At 34.8% G+C, this 18200-nt stretch overlaps 1 protein-coding gene across 6 annotated transcripts in view; it reads right to left on the reverse strand.

Annotated features, from left to right (window-relative positions):
* Positions 1–18200, reverse strand: part of ERBB4 (erb-b2 receptor tyrosine kinase 4) — a 1138707-nt gene that overhangs the window by 776638 nt on the left and 343869 nt on the right. The gene's annotated exons all lie outside the window — the stretch shown is intronic.

Here is an 18200-nt window from a genome sequence, read left to right on the forward strand (position 1 = left end):
AACTTCCTAGAGGTATAAATGCTGGAACAAAGGGCATATACATTCATCTTTGCCAGGCTTGTAGGTGAAAAATGATGTTTTGAACTGTTGTTTTAATTTACATTTTTTACTAGTGAGATTGAACATATTTTAATTAGTGGTGTCCTAAAGCCAGCTTGCACAGGGTTTGAGTATCTCTTCCCATCTCCACCTTCAGTGACATCAAGTTGGTAGTGAAATGGAACATGGGTAGGAGTGTTTACATGTTGGAAAACAGCATGTGACAGAAACTAGCTTTGTTTGCTTTTGTTCTGTTTTGGAAAGCCTCTTAAAAGCCTATCTCCATGTATAATGGCCACGGACTATTCATATTCTTTGACCAGGTAAAAATTCTGCTGTAGTTGTGTTTCTTATTGATTTGTAAAATGAATGTTTTTGACTAGTAAATTTTAAAAAGGGGAGAACAGGGTTTGTTTGGGCAACCATACTTCAAACCCTGACCACACAATTTAGCCCTTTGTTCAGAAATGATACAGACAAAATCTAAATTGTAAAACATTACCAGTTTCAATTCAGAATCTGCTACAAAATTCAAGTAAATTATTACACATATATATGTTAAAATGATATTTTAGGTGTGATTTAAGATTTTTTATAATACAGACATGTTCACAAAATATGCCCTTTAGAAATGCTATAGTATAGAATTTGATAAAGAAACCCTAAGGTGTTGTCTCAGCACAGAGACCTGAGATTGTAATTAGAAAAAAGAAATAAGACATTGGGTTCTTTAAATTTTTTTTTCATTTAAAATTTTTTTCATTTACAAAACGTCTTTTAGTTCTTTCTTTAAACACATATGTGTACTCTAGATATGAAAGACAAAGGATTGCAATTTTATTGTCATAACACTTTAAACTTCAGTAGGGTTTATATCTTCATGCATATCTTCATGTTGTAGTATTAGAAGTAGTGGGTAGTACCATGGGTAGTCTAGGTAACTTGCTATGTAACTTTTAACAAGCAGGTAACATTATAGTTATCGGTGTTCAAACAAGAATGTTATCCTTGAAGATGTACATATATAGCAAAAACTATTTCAGTTATAAAATAAAAGATGAGATATGACTAAATTAGTTGACACAAAACATATCAAATTTAAACTTTATTCTTCAAACAAAACTAATCCTGAGTTTTTAAAAGAATTTAATGGTTGCCATCTCTTTTTCTATAGCTTTGTACTTTCTTTTTAAGTGCACTGAAATACTACACTATGGAGACTTTTTTTTTGCTAGATTTTTAGCTAATTTATAAAAGTACACTATACAATATTTTTAAAATCCATTATATAAAATATGAAAGGACATTCTTTGAGGACAAAGAAATTAAAATTCTTTCAACAGGAAAATCCCTAAAACCAAATGACCATGAAATTCACTTATGCATAATTTTACTACTACTGGTCAAGAACAATCAGAAAATAAGCTACTTTTCTATTTTTCCAAAGATGTTTTTACAGATTAACCATAGGAGAAAGGTCTGTTCTTTCCCATTTTGGATTTATGATTTAAAAACCTGACACTTTTCAGAAATGCCTTATTACTGCTTTCAGCATGCTCTGTTTCTATTCGGTCTGTTTTCAAAGTCATTAAATCATATTTATGAAGTGACCATACACATCACTAGCAATTTTGATAACTGCTTTTCTCCTGCCTTAGGTCATTAGTGGACTGAACATTTTAAAATGAAATAAAACATTTTATGCGTCACAGAGTAAGAAATGGACTGAATCAAGGGGCATGGTTCTTGGTGTAGTGTGCTATTGCCTGGGGCTAATTCCCATTTCCAGAACTTCGCTTAAATCTTGATGCTTTCCTGAAATGACCTGGTCCTCTTTCCCTCATGAAACCTTAACTTGTAAGACCCAGCAGAAGATCCTATCTTCTAGACTATTTCAACTATCATTAACTATCCCCTTCCTGCCCCTAACTCTAAGTACTCAGAGCTATACCACACACTAATATTTATTCATATAAGGTTTTAAATTGTTTGACTGTGTTTTAGTTATGCTGGTGTCATTTAACTAACAAATTTTAAATTCCAGTAGGTGAGGCTTATGTCGTATATAACTTCCTAAATTCTTTACTCTTGACACCTTCAAGCACAAATACTTAACATCTGTTTTGTCAGTTTGGAGCACCTAGTAAATGCTCACTAACAGCTTAATAGACTTAATAGACTGAGTACAAATGAACCAGGTTTTTGTTTGTTTTTGTCCATTTGCTTTACCAATCATACAATCTCACTGCACTGAAAAGATTTTTACAATTTTAGATAGGTTTGGAAGTAACGGTAAAATATAGCATTGCAATTTTAGAAAGTGATATTCAAATTCCAGAACATTTTCACAAATGTCCCCAAATTAATTCTTTCTTAATTTAATGCCAGGCCCGAGAATCAGTTTCATTTGGTGTTCTTAAAGACAGGTTCACAGGGAATGATTGATTGATTGATTGATTGATTTAAGCATCTAGTCTCCTGGCTTCACAAGCTAACAAAATGTGAAGATTTACAAGGACCAATACAGCGAAAACTTCACCCATGGAATGCTGTCTTTGTTCACACACACACACACACACACACACACACACACACACACACACACATCCACAGATCACAGTTACTTATTCTCCAAGAATGTGTTTGGTAGCCTCAGATACAAAAGAGCTACTTCTGCTAGCTACTCAAAGACTACCATTTTACCTGAGGTTTTCAATCTTTTGGCTATTTAGAAGCTGTGCTTGGGGTGCCTACGTGGCTTAGTCAGTAAGCATCCGACTCTTGATTTTGGCTCAGGTCATGATGTCTCAGTTTAGTGAGTTCAAGTCCCACATCGGGCTCTGTGCTGACGGTGTGGAGCCTGCTTGGGATTCTCTCTCTCTCTCCCTCCCTCTCTCTGCCCCTCCCCTACTCATGCTGTCTCTGTCTTTCTCAAAATAAATAAATAAACAAAAAATTTTTAGAAGTCATGCTCAATTAAAATACAAATATCCCTCAAAGAAATTGTGTTTTCTTGTTATTTTTGTTTGTTTCATTTTGCTTTGTTCATTTTTTTGTTTTAATCTACTAACATATAAGTGCTTCAGATCTTCCCCTAGAGTGACGGCCAGCTCTGCATAACTCATAATGGCCATGGTCACAAAGATGGGGTGCTTAGAGGGAAGAAATCTTAAAAAGAATCCATAGTCTAAATGCTGGGGAAATGAGACCAGTCTGGTTCCTGACTGGATGGAGAAAAAACAAGCAATGACAGAAGTGGGGAGAAATTTGGCTAACAGGGAACATAAGGAAAACTAAAAAGTAGCTATTTTTTTTTCTCAGCTACTGAGTAGGTATGGGGGACAGAGGAGAAGAAAGTAGTTTAATTTTCAAATTATAAGCATATTTTGGAAAAGTTCTATTTCTCTTTGTGCATATAAAGTACATATTTCAATATTTTATAAATATGTTTCATTGTTCTAAAAATGCAAATAAATACATAAAAATTTCTCAGGCAGTTGTCTAATGAATGTTTAAACAGTAAAGTTAATTATCCTACAACTTAAAGTAATTGGTGTTTGATCAAAACAGCTATGTTAGCACTGAATCCAAATGCTTGCTTATAAAGAAATACATTCCTTTTGAATTGTTTGTCACCTAACTAAACTCACGGCATTTTGAAATAAAATAGGTTTGTATCCTCCATATAGATTTAAATATTACAATTAGATTAAATGAGAAACATAGGACTGGGAAGTGCCTCCCAGAGGTCATTTAGTCCATTCCAGCTTCTGGCAAGCTTCACTTAAATCATTTCAAACATATGGCTAACTACCTTGTGCCATCTTTGTTAAGCAATCCCAGTTCTTGGCTGCCCACATTAACGATGTGTCTGCCTAAACACTGGTTTAACCGCTCTGTCTGATTTAGCTAGTCACGAGTGTCAGATAATCCATCTACTCAGTAAGACATCTCCCAGTCAAATCAGTCAAACTATGTAGGTGTTCATCTGACTTAGCTCATTTTTGGCTTTACTTCACTGGTAAAGACAATTAAAACACTAAAACAAGTGTGGGTGTGAAGAGACAACCTATAAATCAGGTTCTTCCCTAATCTCACTAAATTGTTCAGCCCTGATTTTTATCAAATTTTACTCAACCTTCTCACCCTGGGCAAGAGACACTCTATGTTCCTATCTTTAAAGGTCTTAAATGAGCCTCCTTTCCCTCTGCTGTTTCTTTAAGCAGAACAAACTGGAGTCAAAGAATAAAACAGGGATTATATGAGCCAACAAAAATTCATAAGGAAATCCAAGGACAGATTTGTTCTGTTTTTTCCCCCCTAACTCAACATACTTAACATTATATTCAAACAACACTGAATGATGGAAATGTGCAGCCAAATAACACACAACAAAAGTTTGCTACTTCTTTACATTATGGTGGTTCTTTCAAGAACCCTAGGAAATTCAGACTTGACCTGCTCTATTTCCTTTTCACATTCCTATGAAAGCATCTAGTCTCCTGGCTTCACAAGCTAAAAAAATGTGAGGATTCACAAGGATTATTTTATCATTATTTGCAATTATTACTTTTAAATGTGTGTATACTTTTTAAATAGCATTTCTCCTTAAAATCAAATTTAAATATATAATTGTAAGGTTTGCATTATTCTCTCTTCTACAGACTAAGATCAGATTTTAGGTTTTGCTCAGAGGCTGAACCCTAAGATCAAAAATACCTGGAACTTACTGGACTCTAATGTTAAAAGGCGGCACAGAGGAACACGATGATGCTACCATCCAGACAATAAACACAGAATCACAACAGTGCTATGCTTTAATGTTGCAAGAAACATTTGATTATTATTGATAATGGTGATTATTATTGATAATCACTAGTATGTGAGTTGTCATTTCCCCAAAAATTTCAACCAGAAAAAAAGTTATTCTTTATAAAATGTGTTGTCAGTAAATACTCCACAATGTGGAATCATTAAGATAGCTTATGTTGAAATATACCAACATAAATTTGACAGCCAGAATATCTTAGACCTGTTACAATTTTTTAAAAGAGGACTTTGAAATATGTAATTCCCAATCTGTTACTATTTTGTAAAATTAAGGGCACGTAACTCCAAAGGAGAAGAGATATTTAAGTGACTCCAACTTGAGATAATATCATAAATTCCTCTCAGAGGCTTAGCCAGTGTTGTAAAGGAGAGCAAATAATAATGCAAAGGCAGATACAAATTATTCTCAGAGGCATGAATGATCTTCAAGGTGAAATATTAGAAGTGACATTATGAAATACAAATAATGTGACTGAGAGCTCCTAATGTTCTGATATACGGCAATATGTTCTCACCCATTAAAGTCTAATTTTAGTGCATTGACAGTTAACAACCTCTAGAAATAAGACATCTAATTTCAATCTTATATTATTCTTTAGTCATATACTCTTACAATATCTCACATAGACTACAAAGAAAATCTTCACCTAGGAATTCACCACTCATCCCCATACCTCCAGAAGTCCGTATCTTGGTAGATATTGCCCACATCAACTCAGTTACTCTGGTCAGAGATGAGGAGCTTTTCATGGCAAACCCCAAATCCTGTCAACCCTCCCTTGCAAATAGCTCTCCTCTCTCCTCCATTCTCAGTCCCTCTTCCCCTCTCCCACCACTTCCTCTTACTGTTTGAATTCTAGTCCCAATTCATGGCCTTCCTCACAAAGACTAAGACAATTTGGCTTCTACCTACCTCTTCAGTTTCATCTAATGCCACTTTTGTCCTTGTTCAATAGATTGGAATCATATTTTGCCTAGCTGTTTATTTTACCTAGAAAAAGCTTTTTTCCTCTCTTTATCTAGATCCTTCAGATCTCAGCTTGAGTATTAAGCTTAATCTTCCCTGCTAGGTGAATTCTACCTGCTACAGTCTTCCACTCACTCATCCTTGCAATGTGTTCATTGTTTGGCTTCCCTGTTAGAACATAAACTACGTGGGGATAGAGACAATACTTGTCCCACTGTGCCTGACATATGGGTTCTTATTAAATGCATGTTGAACATTATGAGAGCTGAAGAGATACATAAATGACTTATTTTTCTATATATACATGGTTCCCAACTCTTGCTGTTGTGGATTTTCTGATTATTTTATCAAAGATGGTTCTCTTTCCTCTCCAAATATCCAGATCTCTATTTCTGCCATGTCTTCTGCTTATCTCCCCCACCTTAACTGTCCTGTCATTTTATTTCAAGACCTCTGTCAACCTCTTTTCTTCATGATTACAGGTTAAAAATTTTAAACCTTCCAAAAACCTTGGTACATCTTACAAGTTTCTTTCTTGAGAGTGGAATAACAACGGCTCATAATAATCTTCAATGTCCTAATTTACAAACAAGTTTATATTCCATAAAGTGTTTAGTGTAGTGCACTAAATATGTTACAGGAACATGATACATACTACAAAAATATTAGGTAAAATAAGTGTGTCCTACTGTAACCTAATTTAAAGAAAAAGTTTCTTCTCCCATCATAGGTCTTTTACCTTAAATATCCGAGCACTATTATTAAGGTACAGAAGATTCACATTGATTTATAACACCCTTAAATAATTAGATCATATGCAATTTCTCAGTCTCCTAACATACCTGCTAACATTTTAAAATCTGACTTGAACAGGTTGAAAACATTATGTTGGCAGGAACCAAAGGAGGTAAACTAATTATATCATAAGATCATCTTAATTTTTTTAATGTTTTTATTTATTTTTGAGACAGAGAGAGAGAGAGAGAGAGAGAGAGAGAGAGAGCATGAACGGGGGGTGGGGGGGGCGGTCAGAGAGAGAGGGAGACACAGAATCTGAAGCAGGCTCCACACTCTGAGCTGTCAGCACAGAGCCCAACGCGGGGCTCAAACTCACAGACTGTGAGATCATGACCTGAGCCAAAGTTGGAAACTCAACTGACTGAGCCACCCAGGCGCCCCTATCATAGGATCATCTTAACTGCTAGCAAAACTATTTTAGATACAGTATTACATAAAATATTGGAACATGTCTTGGTAAGGTTAAAGGAAGCATTTCTTTTGGATAGCAAAGTTTATATAGATACAACATAATAAAATATTCATAAGAGTAACTCCGTTCTAAGTGAGAATTCTTTTTTTTCTTTTTTTTTTCCAACGTTTTTTATTTTATTTTTGGGACAGAGAGAGACAGAGCATGAACGGGGGAGGGGCAGAGAGAGAGGGAGACACAGAATCAGAAACAGGCTCCAGGCTCTGAGCCATCAGCCCAGAGCCCGACGCGGGGCTCGAACTCACAGACCGCGAGATCGTGGCCTGGCTGAAGTCGGACGCTTAACCGACTGCGCCACCCAGGCGCCCCAAGAATTCTTGAATGCCGTTCTCTTCTAGCCACTGATAGCTTTGCATTCGAAAAAGCCTTATTTACTGAACCAGAAAGATTTTAAAATTTCAAATATGCAATTATTATCTAGAGCTAGCACTTTCATTAGAGATTCATTTAAATGGTTAGACCTACTTGAATAGGTTCTATCTTTTAAGGATCTGGGGACTATTGTACTTCAATACATTTAAGTCAAGTACCTTTTTGACCATTGTTAATACAGCCATCTGATCCTTTACAATGAATGTTGCAGCCTGTAGAGTCAATTTCAACCAGCTAAAATCTAGACACCTAAACAAACCTGAGAAAATAAAATTCACTCAGTGTCATATCTTGGTGATGAAAACCTTTATCTTAAACAAAAATAGATTGGATAATTAAAGTTATTCTATTTTTATCAAATTGGTATGGCTCATTCATAACTGGATATTGTTTTAAAAACTAAGAAACCAAACCTGGTTCCCATTCGTCCTGAAAGCATTTTAAGACTTGTATTAAACAAATGCATATAGACACAATAACATACAAAATATCCAAACACATCTGAATTAGGCTGATTTAGATAACTACAAATTTCCCTATTTTTCACTGCCCCTCCTTAAAGATCAAAATATCAATCAACATAGGAATAAGGGCAGTTAAAAATTAAGTTACAATATACTTCTGTATAACTACCAATTTTATTTTATTATTTTTTAATCTTTTTTATGTTTATTTATTTTTGAGAGAAACAGAGAGACAGAGACAAAGACAGAGCACAAGCAGGGAAGGGACAGAGAAAGATGAAGACACAGAATCTGAAGCAGGCTCCAGGCTCTGGGCTGTCAGCACAGACTCCGGTGCAGGACTAAAACTCACAAACTGTGAGATCATGACCTGAGCTGAAGTCGGATGTTTAACCAACTGAGCCACCCAGGTGCCCCCTTACCAATTTTATTAGTAACTATTTAATTTCACCAGTAAAGGCAGCTCCATAAAATAAAGGCCTAAGGAAGTGATTCTCAAATTTTGGACTGCATAAAAATCATGTCAAGGACTTATACAGATAGCTGAGTCTTATCCCCATTTTCTGATTCTGTAGGTCTGCTCAAAAAAATTACATTTCAAGTAATTCCCTAGATAATGCTGATTCTGTTGGTCTGGAGACCACACTTTGAAATTCACTGATTTAAGGAATCATCCTATTTTTCTGTCACCACAAATGAATTTGACTTTATTTTTTCAAATATAAAGTATACTGAGAAATAGAAAATTTTACAGTCTACTTGTAGGTATATGTATTCTATCAGCTGAGCAAGACATTATTCCAAACCGAAATAGAAGTTTGCTAATCCTTCATATTGATTTGAGCATTTCAGGCAATACATCTTTGATTTTTGTAATTATTTATTTCAATTTTTTTTCTTCTAAACATTGTAACCATACTACCATCCCATGTATGTGGAGATTATATTTCAATCTGTTTTATTTTATGTGGTTTTCCATAAACATTTTTTCCATTTTTTCATTATCTGTTTTTCAGAATACTTGATAAAAGCCATTGGACAAATGGTTAAATATATAGGAGAAGAGAACAAATAGGGGGAAAAATAGAACAATGATGCCTTTGGTCTTAAGCCTTTCTTATTTTCCATGGTCTTATCATAGACAGAAGCCACATCTTTTAGAGAAGAATTCATACTGGGACACTCAGGAGGTCTCTCAGGAGCCATATACCATACTTGCTAGTAGACTGGCTTTATTTATATTCCCAGCTAGTCCACCTGGTATCTGAAAATTTTTCACTGTTACACTGTTGACTGATCAATAGTGTGATTTGATATCCATGGGGAGGAGAGGGACACCCTCTGATACTTCCTATTTTTAAACAACTGAAGTTGTTTTGTATTCCCTAAACCATATTGATCCATGAAGCTAATGATAGTTTACTAAAGCTCCCTTTTGTAAACTCTGTCACAGAGGAAACCTTGGAAAATTACAATTAACGGCAGGGAAAATGTTGGAAATCTATTTTACCATGTAACTTTACTGCCAGCTCCTGCTATGTACAAAATAAAGCTAGACTCGCATGTTTTCCCCCTGGGTTTGGATATGACTGGACTGATGCAGTGGCAGTGAAGATGACTTATATTTATACCCCCAGGGTGCTCTAACTCCCTCCCAACTAATTTGCCATCATGTCCATTATGAGAATGAGCTGTAACAGCTGAATTGGCAGTGTCCCCACTTTTCCATTTCAGTAGAAATTTAAAAAGGAGGTTGTCGCTACATAAGCTCAAGTGATACCATATGCTTTTCCATTTGGGGTAATGCACATAAAAATGGTGGGGAAGAGTTAGGTATTTAATTAGAGATGGACTATCTGTTTCTCCAATCTTCTCTAACTTGACACCTACTGGGTCACACATGGAATACAAATACGAAGGCAGAATATGGTTTCTGAGCTCTGGTAGGAGAAATAGTAAAATTAGGTTGGCCATTGAACATCGCAAATGCATATTTTCTTATTACATTAAAACAAACTCAAAAGTTTTCATTCATGTGAGATGCATGAGAACTCTTAGAACAGTACAATTCTAGTTCTCAAGAAAGTCATCTTATTATTCATACACGAATCTAGATTTTTAGGCATACATATTTCTGAAACTGTATCATAAAAGTTCGTATTTAAAATAGAATTTAAGAATTGTCATCAATAATAGATGTCTTACTTTACCTACCAATAAAAATCTCCTACCTATGGATGTACGAATATGAGGAATACTTTATTTATAATACTAAAAGATATGTCATTACTGTTATAGCTTCAATGAGCCAGTAATGTTTATGGTAGGCTTTCAAGACTGTTGAGTGCGTACTTTATCCAACTACTAGAGATATTTTTTTTCTTTACAATTCTAGATCCATACAACTGTTTTGACTATGGCACAAATGCAGTGCACATTTCAATAAAACAGTACAGCTTAACGGGCTAATAAAAATGACTTTAAAGGTGCATTAAATTAGAATTTAAGATGTCTCCTGTATTTGCAGCATAAATGCTAATAAAAATATAAATCTGTTATTAACTTTTTATAACCATGCAAAGTAATAAAAGTTAAAAAATGTCAAAGATTTATCAGAACATATCTATAAGATGGACAGAAAAGAACAAAGGTAAGCTGTGAAACGCAAGTGTTAGGGAAAAAGGAAAGAAATTTTTAGGGCAGAAGTGAAGGGAAATTATGTACATGTGTGTATATATACGGATACTTTGTTTCCTTTCAAAAATAATCAGCTTGATTTTGGTTCATAAGACAGGCTATAATTGATCTTTTATGAATTTAAAGGTCAAGAAAATATTTTCTTTTAAATGACTGGAGCATTAAGTAGGAGATTCTGTTCCAGCAGCAGTACTGTGTAACATGTTACTGTTTCTCTAATGTAATAATATTCCATTCGTGTCAAATATGTGCTGACAATACGAGGCTTGTTCACTAGGATCATACAACTGGGTAGCAGTTGCTTATAATATACTAATCAATTGGAAGTGCTCATTGTTTAAGTTAACTTGCACAGATCTAATTGTTACATGTGGCTGAAAAATTAAAGTTGTGATCCTCCAGACAGCTGTTTCAAAATTAATATACTAATTAATGTCTGAAGGCTTCCAAAAATTTCATATTCAGATTTTAGAAAGAAAAGTAATCATTCTCAAAAGGAATATCAAAATGATAAACTTCCATCTAGTAAGCCATATGGAAAAGAATTTTAGTAGTATAGAGATTCTAAATTATTAAGAGGAAAAAATAAACCACAATTGTTTATTTTTCACCTACAGGAGTCATGATTACCTGAGATATATTAAAATAAAAATGCATAAAAATTAAACACAGGAAGTTCAGGGATTTTCCACACACTATTTTGAGAAGCAGAAAAAATGCAGTATGTTAAATTTCAGTAAAATACAAATAAGATTTAAAAAGTGTATATAGTGTATAAAAAATGTTTGGATAAATTTACCATTAATGTAACAAGTATCATGTCATTGTAGGTATTACTAGAGTCCTCATTTGTCAGAATACATTATAAATTTGGTAGTGTAATTTTTTCCTCCTCTTTTGAAGATATCAGCTTACCAATGTTTGAAAAGATTCTGAACAGCAATTGTTATGACTTGTAAGTTGCCTTAGACAGCTGATAGTTACTCAAGGTGCCACTTTCTAAGAAAATTAAATAAAGGCATATTCTAACATTCAGAAAAAAAAGAATTGAAAAAATATATTTTTAGTTTACTACTAATAGTTTATCACATAACAACTTACATAGTCAAAGTTACATTTTTCAAAATAAGGCTATTTTTATGTTAAATTAATTAAATAAAATACACAGCTTTAAAAAATTAATTGGGGTTCTCATAAAAATACATAAATCATTTTGAGATTCATAATTAAGAAAAAAATAGACTTGGTTATAGTAGATAATAAAAACTCAATGGGGCATAATTTTTTATATGACACAAGCATAATTTATGAGCTCATTATTGTTTTTGTGAACACTCTTTATAAAATAAAAATAGACAACATATAGAGGCACCTGGGTGGCTCAGTTGGTTAAGCATCCAACTCCTGATTTGGGCTCAGGTCATGATCTCACAGTTTGTGAGTTTGAGCTTGGCATCGGGCTCTGCAATGATGGCATAGAGCCTGCTTGGGATTCTCTCTCTCCCTCTCTCTCTCTCTGTGCCTCCCCTGCTCTCACTCTGTCTCTCTCTCTCTTTCTCTCTCTCAAAATAAATAAACTTAAAAAAAAATAAACAACATACAGATGGCTTAACATACCCCATACTTCACCTGTATAAATCAAAATTTAAAACTGGATTTCTTTATATTTTTAAGTTTATTTATTTTTAGAGAAAGAGAGGCAGAGCATGTATGAGCTGGGGGAGGGGCAGAGAGAGAGGAGAGAGAATCCCAAGCAGGCTCCACACTACCAGCGTGGAACCCAATGTGGGGCTTGATCTCAGGAGCCATGAGATCACGACCTGAGTGAGCTAAAATCAAGAGTCTGACACTTAACTGACTGAGCCAACCATGTGCCCATAAAAAATGTACTTCAAGGGGCGCCACCCAGGGGCGCCTGGGTGGCGCAGTCGGTTAAGCGTCCGACTTCAGCCAGGTCACGATCTCGCGGTCTGTGAGTTCGAGCCCCGCGTCAGGCTCTGGGCTGATGGTTCAGAGCCTGGAGCCTGTTTCCGATTCTGTGTCTCCCTCTCTCTCTGCCCCTCCCCCGTTCATGCTCTGTCTCTCTCTGTCCCAAAAATAAATAAACGTTGAAAAAAAAATTAAAAAAAAATGTACTTCAAGAACTTTTCAGAAATGTTTAAGTTCCGTGTTGTAAATAATCAAGGAAACATTAAACTGACCAAACCTATAAGCCAGTGTTCTTTTCTGGTCCTCTAGCCAGTATTCTTTTCTTTATGCCACAACTTAGAAGGAAGGGTGAGCCTGAAAAATGGAAAGTGTTTTTGTTTGTTTTGTTTTGTTTTCTTGTAAAGCAGTCCATCACGCATGGCCAGAAATGCATAATATCAATTTATTTTGAAAAAGGTCAGTGTCTAGTGAGAAGGATACAAGCAATTTTAATGTAGTAATTTGTAATAATTTGGCCTGAAACATTTAAATGATGCAAGACAATTTTATAGTTTAGAAGGTAAGGAAGGAAGTAGGTATCTCATAAGAGAAAGTGCTAATCCTTATAAAGTAATGCTTGTTTACTGATTTGGAAAAAAAATTACACCAATTTAAGTGACTCTTCTGACTACATCTTAAATGAAACAGTTTGGTTTCTTTTTAACTTCAAATTAATAATTATGTGCCCAAATTAATAATTATAATAGCTAAATGAGGTGCTGAATATGTGTGAAGTATTTTAAATGCTTTCTATATATATTTTCACAACCCCTTAACCCAAATCCCTGGAGCCAGACATGTTCAGAGTTTTAGATGGGTAATTTAGTGCATTTACCATGTATCATGTTATACTCCACCCTGGGCTGAACAGCACCCATATTCAATCACTTTAGTAATTCTCAGTAAAACATAAAAAAGTCACAATAAGTGGGATCAATAAAGACTAAAAAGAGTCTTAAATCCATTTATGTAAGAGTTTTTTTTTGTTTTTTGTTTTTTTTTTTTTTTTTTGCTAAGTGAATTTTGGATTCAACTTAAAAAAAAAACTGTTAACTTTCAGAACATTGTAGATTTGGGGAGTAACTGTGGATCTGGGTTTTCTCATTTAATCCTCAGTACACACCTATTAGAAAGGTAATGTTGTTATCAATTTATATACAAGGAAACTGAAGGTTAACACTGATAAATATCTTACCCAAAATTATAAGGCTAGTATCATAAATACAGAGTATTAGTTTCATCGTGAGCATTCTGTCTATAGCACCAAGAATGATTTGGAGAATTGCCCATGACCCATCACATTGTTTTCTACAGTAGCTATAACATTTTAAATTCCCACCAGAATGCACAAGGTTCTGGGTGGCTCAGTCGGTTAAATATCTGACACTTGATTTCCACTAAGGTTATGATCTCGCAGTTCGTGGATTCAAGCCTCATGTCAGGCTTCATGCTCTCAGTGGATTCTCTCTCCTTTCCTTGCCCCTCCCCAGTTCTCTCTCTCTCTCTCAAAATAAACTCAAGAAAAAAAAAATTATTCCCTCCCCCTCTTTCTTCCCCATTCATGCTCTGTCTCTGAAAAAAATGCACAAGGATTCCAATTTCTCCATATCTTCACCAACATGTGCTTGAAAATGCTCAATTTTTATAATTTCACATTATCCAGAAACCCCAAACTATTTAGCTACCAACTCATTTCTGATAACAGATAAGTATTTTAATTTTCCGTTTACCTTCTTGTACATTATTCTGTTCGTCATTTTGTTTTTACTTCTTGAATATTATACCATGTCTATTATGTCAGAATAATGGTAGTAGCTCCTTAAAATTTGAATAAATAAACAAATCTCATTAGAGACCTTACATATTATATGGAACAGTTAAGTAACTTACCCAGTGTCCCAGGACGTAATTATTATTTTTTTAATGTTTATTAATTTCTGAGAGACTGAGAGAGACTGAGTGCAAGCAGGGGAGGGGCAGAGACAGAGGGAGACACAGAATCCAAAGCAGGTTCCAGGCTCTAGGCTGTCAGCACAGAGCCTGACCCTGGGTCCCAGCCCATGAACTGTGAGATCATGACCTGAGCCAAAGTCAGATGCTTACCCAACTGAGCCACCGAGCCACCCCCAGGACTTAATTATTTAATACAAATTGAAGTGGATATATAATAAACTTTGGAGTCTCTGGTGCTTTTGAGACTCATGCTTATCATCACAGAGGAGGAAAGAACACATAAACTGAAATTACTCAGAAAATATGGTATTCTTAACCTACCTACAGATATATACATGATGACTTTTAAGGCCATCTATAAATAATTTAAGGCAATCTATAAAGCATTATAGAGAGTCTGGCCTACTTCTTCAGTCCATCCTTATACCTCAGATTTGTAGGTTTCTTCAACACTGTTCATGCATATGCCAATCAGAAACTTTTCATTTTCAATTAGGAATGGATAGTTAGCACTCCCTAACAAAAAAAAAAAAAAAAAAAAAAAAAAAAAAAGGACTATTTACCTATTTTCTGTCAGAGACAGACAACAAACCAATCAGAATTCACTGAATGCCAGTCTGATCTATGTCCCTAGCATAGAGTCAGGCCAGTTAAATAAGAAAAGACATTAGTTGACATCTGGGACATGGCCAAATACTAATTTGTATAGTCAACTATCTGCAGACATGTTAATGTAATAGATGATTGAAACTGAAGAATTTTTAGAAAAGTAAAAAATTTATTGAAGGTTTTGGCTTTGTGCCCTCTCCTTGCTTAAAATTTTGTAAAAGAGCATGGCAACTGGTGATTATAGAACATTAATTTCTCCTCAGACATGGGTGACAGTCTCAGTTTAACCAAGGCCCCCTTCTTCCAGACCACATAAAATAGGAAAGATCTATTTAATTTCACTCTGCTTTGAGGAGGTTAATGTACACAGATACACTCAGTAAAAAATCAACCAATAACATTAAGGGAAATAAGGGAAAAGGAATGTGTAGACAAATAAAGTAATATATGTAAACCAATATCTCAATAATAAAGTCTGTATTATAGCCCTTCCTAGTATTTGGCTCTAAATATGTCTTTACAGAAAAGTTTCATCTGAGCATTTTCATCTGAAAATTTCTGTGAAATTTTCCAGAAAGTTAAAATGGAAAAACTGCCAATGCTATTGGTTATTTTTATTTACAGTATAAATAAGTTTCAATACTACTTGATAAGAAAGTTGTATTAATTAAAGTTAGTAATAGTACCTACACTGTAGAGTTATGATGAGACTTTGATAAGCTAAAATTTGTAAAGAGTTTGGGACACTGTCTAGCTTAAAAGTGTTTGACTAAATGTAACAGTGTTAATGAGACCACATGGCTAGTAACTCTGCAATAGTTGTTGGTCAAAGAGAGTTTGTTGGTGTTAGAAGCAAATCAAATTGAAAACTGTTTTTGAATTACTAATATTCTCTTCCTAAAAGACAATACCACATTTCCTCTGTAGGAAGCTCCAAAAAGATGTATTTTCACTTAAGACAATTGAGGGGTGCTAACTAATTAGTATCACATGACTACTTAATTAGTATTTCACATACTTATAATTAGAAAGTGTTAAATATGGTCTCTACCACAGTGACTTTATAAACCTGGCCTGAGGAATCAGTCAGTCAGTAGGGTGGTATTTGTTTGAGTCTAAAAGCCATACTTGTCAAATGTTTCCAGGAAGAATTTTTAAAAATGCCAACTCCCTTGAACTCATGCGGGAAGGAAAACCAACAAAAATACAGATGCATATACAGTACATTTCTTTTTCCTCAGAATTCATCAATTAAATACTGAGGAAGTTCATTTAAAATTTAATTCTCCAAGTTTTCCTTCTTGTATAACTTACCCTGGTGTTTAATTACCCCATATTTGTTGATTATTTTCTCTCCTTTCTATGAACATATTAGCATGCAACCATAACTATGTTAAATTACCTTAAAAATATAAAAATCAGTGGAGCATACTGTTTTCCTCTTTACACTACATGAAATCCACTTCAAATATATTAGAATATATTAACGGATTTTGGGAGTATTTTTTTAGCCCAACTCTAACACAGCTCAGACTGGTTGAACCTGTTGAGTGGAGTACTGGTTGGCATTCTGGACTGTTACAATAAGGTGCATTTGGGATAGATTTAACTTTTTCAGTGTTGATTAATCAATAAATATTTTCAGAAGTGATGAGAAAAATATAAGACTCTTAGCTGGCTAAACTTAGATTTTCATCTCTAATGTTCTTATAATAATATTGCTTCATTTAGAAGATAACTCTGTCAAAATACTTTCTTTGAATTTTCTTCAAATTTTCTTTAAATCAGAATTACTAAAACACATTCCATATATTAAAATTCATCTAAAGGGAGTTATTTTTCTTATGCATCCTTTATTTTGTCCTCTCTGACACCATGCTAAACCAATCGATAGAATTTTCCTATACATTTGGTTTGCTGTCCAGAAAGCAAGGTTTTATTTGAGTGGTTGACTCTTGTCAAACTGTCATGTGTACCAATGTTTACAATCATATATCCTTACTACCTTTTTTTTGTTGCTGGCACTTACAATGTGTGTGTATGTGTGCCTATGTGTGTTTACATGTATGTATGGGAGAGAGGGAAGGTGGAGGATTGAAAGGAAGATCATGGGGGAAAGACTACTGTATTCACCCTATATTCTGAATGGAGATAGCAACACTCAAGAAATGTTTGTCAAATTAATACTCCTTTGATTACAAAGCTAGAATTGTGGTATAAACTGCATTTGAAATGTGATAAACCTCTGTTTTTGAGAGAGAGAGAGAGAGAGAGAGAGAGAGAGAGAGTGAGAGAGAGCAAGTGCATGAGTGGGGGGAGGGCAGAGGGAGAGAGAAAGAATCCGTACTCAGCATGGAGCCAGATTCAGGGCTCAATCCCGCAGGAATAATGAAATGACCTGAAACCAAGAGTTGGACGTTCAACCAACTAAGCCACCCCAGCGACCATGTGATAAACCCAATTAAGGAAGTAAATGATTCTACCCCCCTTCATTTAAATGGGAATTTAATTTATTTAAAATGGTGCTTTTATTAGGGATGTTAATTTTCACTGGATTTTATCAAAGGTGTACATTTATCACTTCTATATTCATTCATTAATTTATTCAATAAATATGTATTGAGGACCTGCTATATATCTCACATACAATAGGGACTGAGGCTATGTTTTGACGCTGAAATATTTAAATACATGCATTAATTTCATCTTAACAGTACCATGCAGATAAACATAATGAAGTAACAGTAATAAGGCTGCCTTCACTACAGGCAAGATCTTGGTTGGAAATCTGATTCTGAAGCATGAAGCAGGCACATATTTTTTTTTAACATTTGTTTAGTTTTGAGAGACAGAGCATGCGCAGGGGAGGGGTAGAGAGAGAGGGAGACACAGAATCTGAAGCAGGCTCCAGGATCCAAGCTGTCAGCACAGAGCCTGTCATGGGGCTCAAACCCAGGAATCATAAGATCATGACCTGGGCTGAAGTCTGACTGACTGACCGCCCAACAGCCTGAGCCACTCAGGCGCCCAT

This window comes from Felis catus, chromosome C1 (genome assembly GCF_018350175.1).
Source record: "Felis catus isolate Fca126 chromosome C1, F.catus_Fca126_mat1.0, whole genome shotgun sequence".
In the NCBI taxonomy this organism is placed as follows: Eukaryota; Metazoa; Chordata; class Mammalia; order Carnivora; family Felidae; genus Felis; species Felis catus.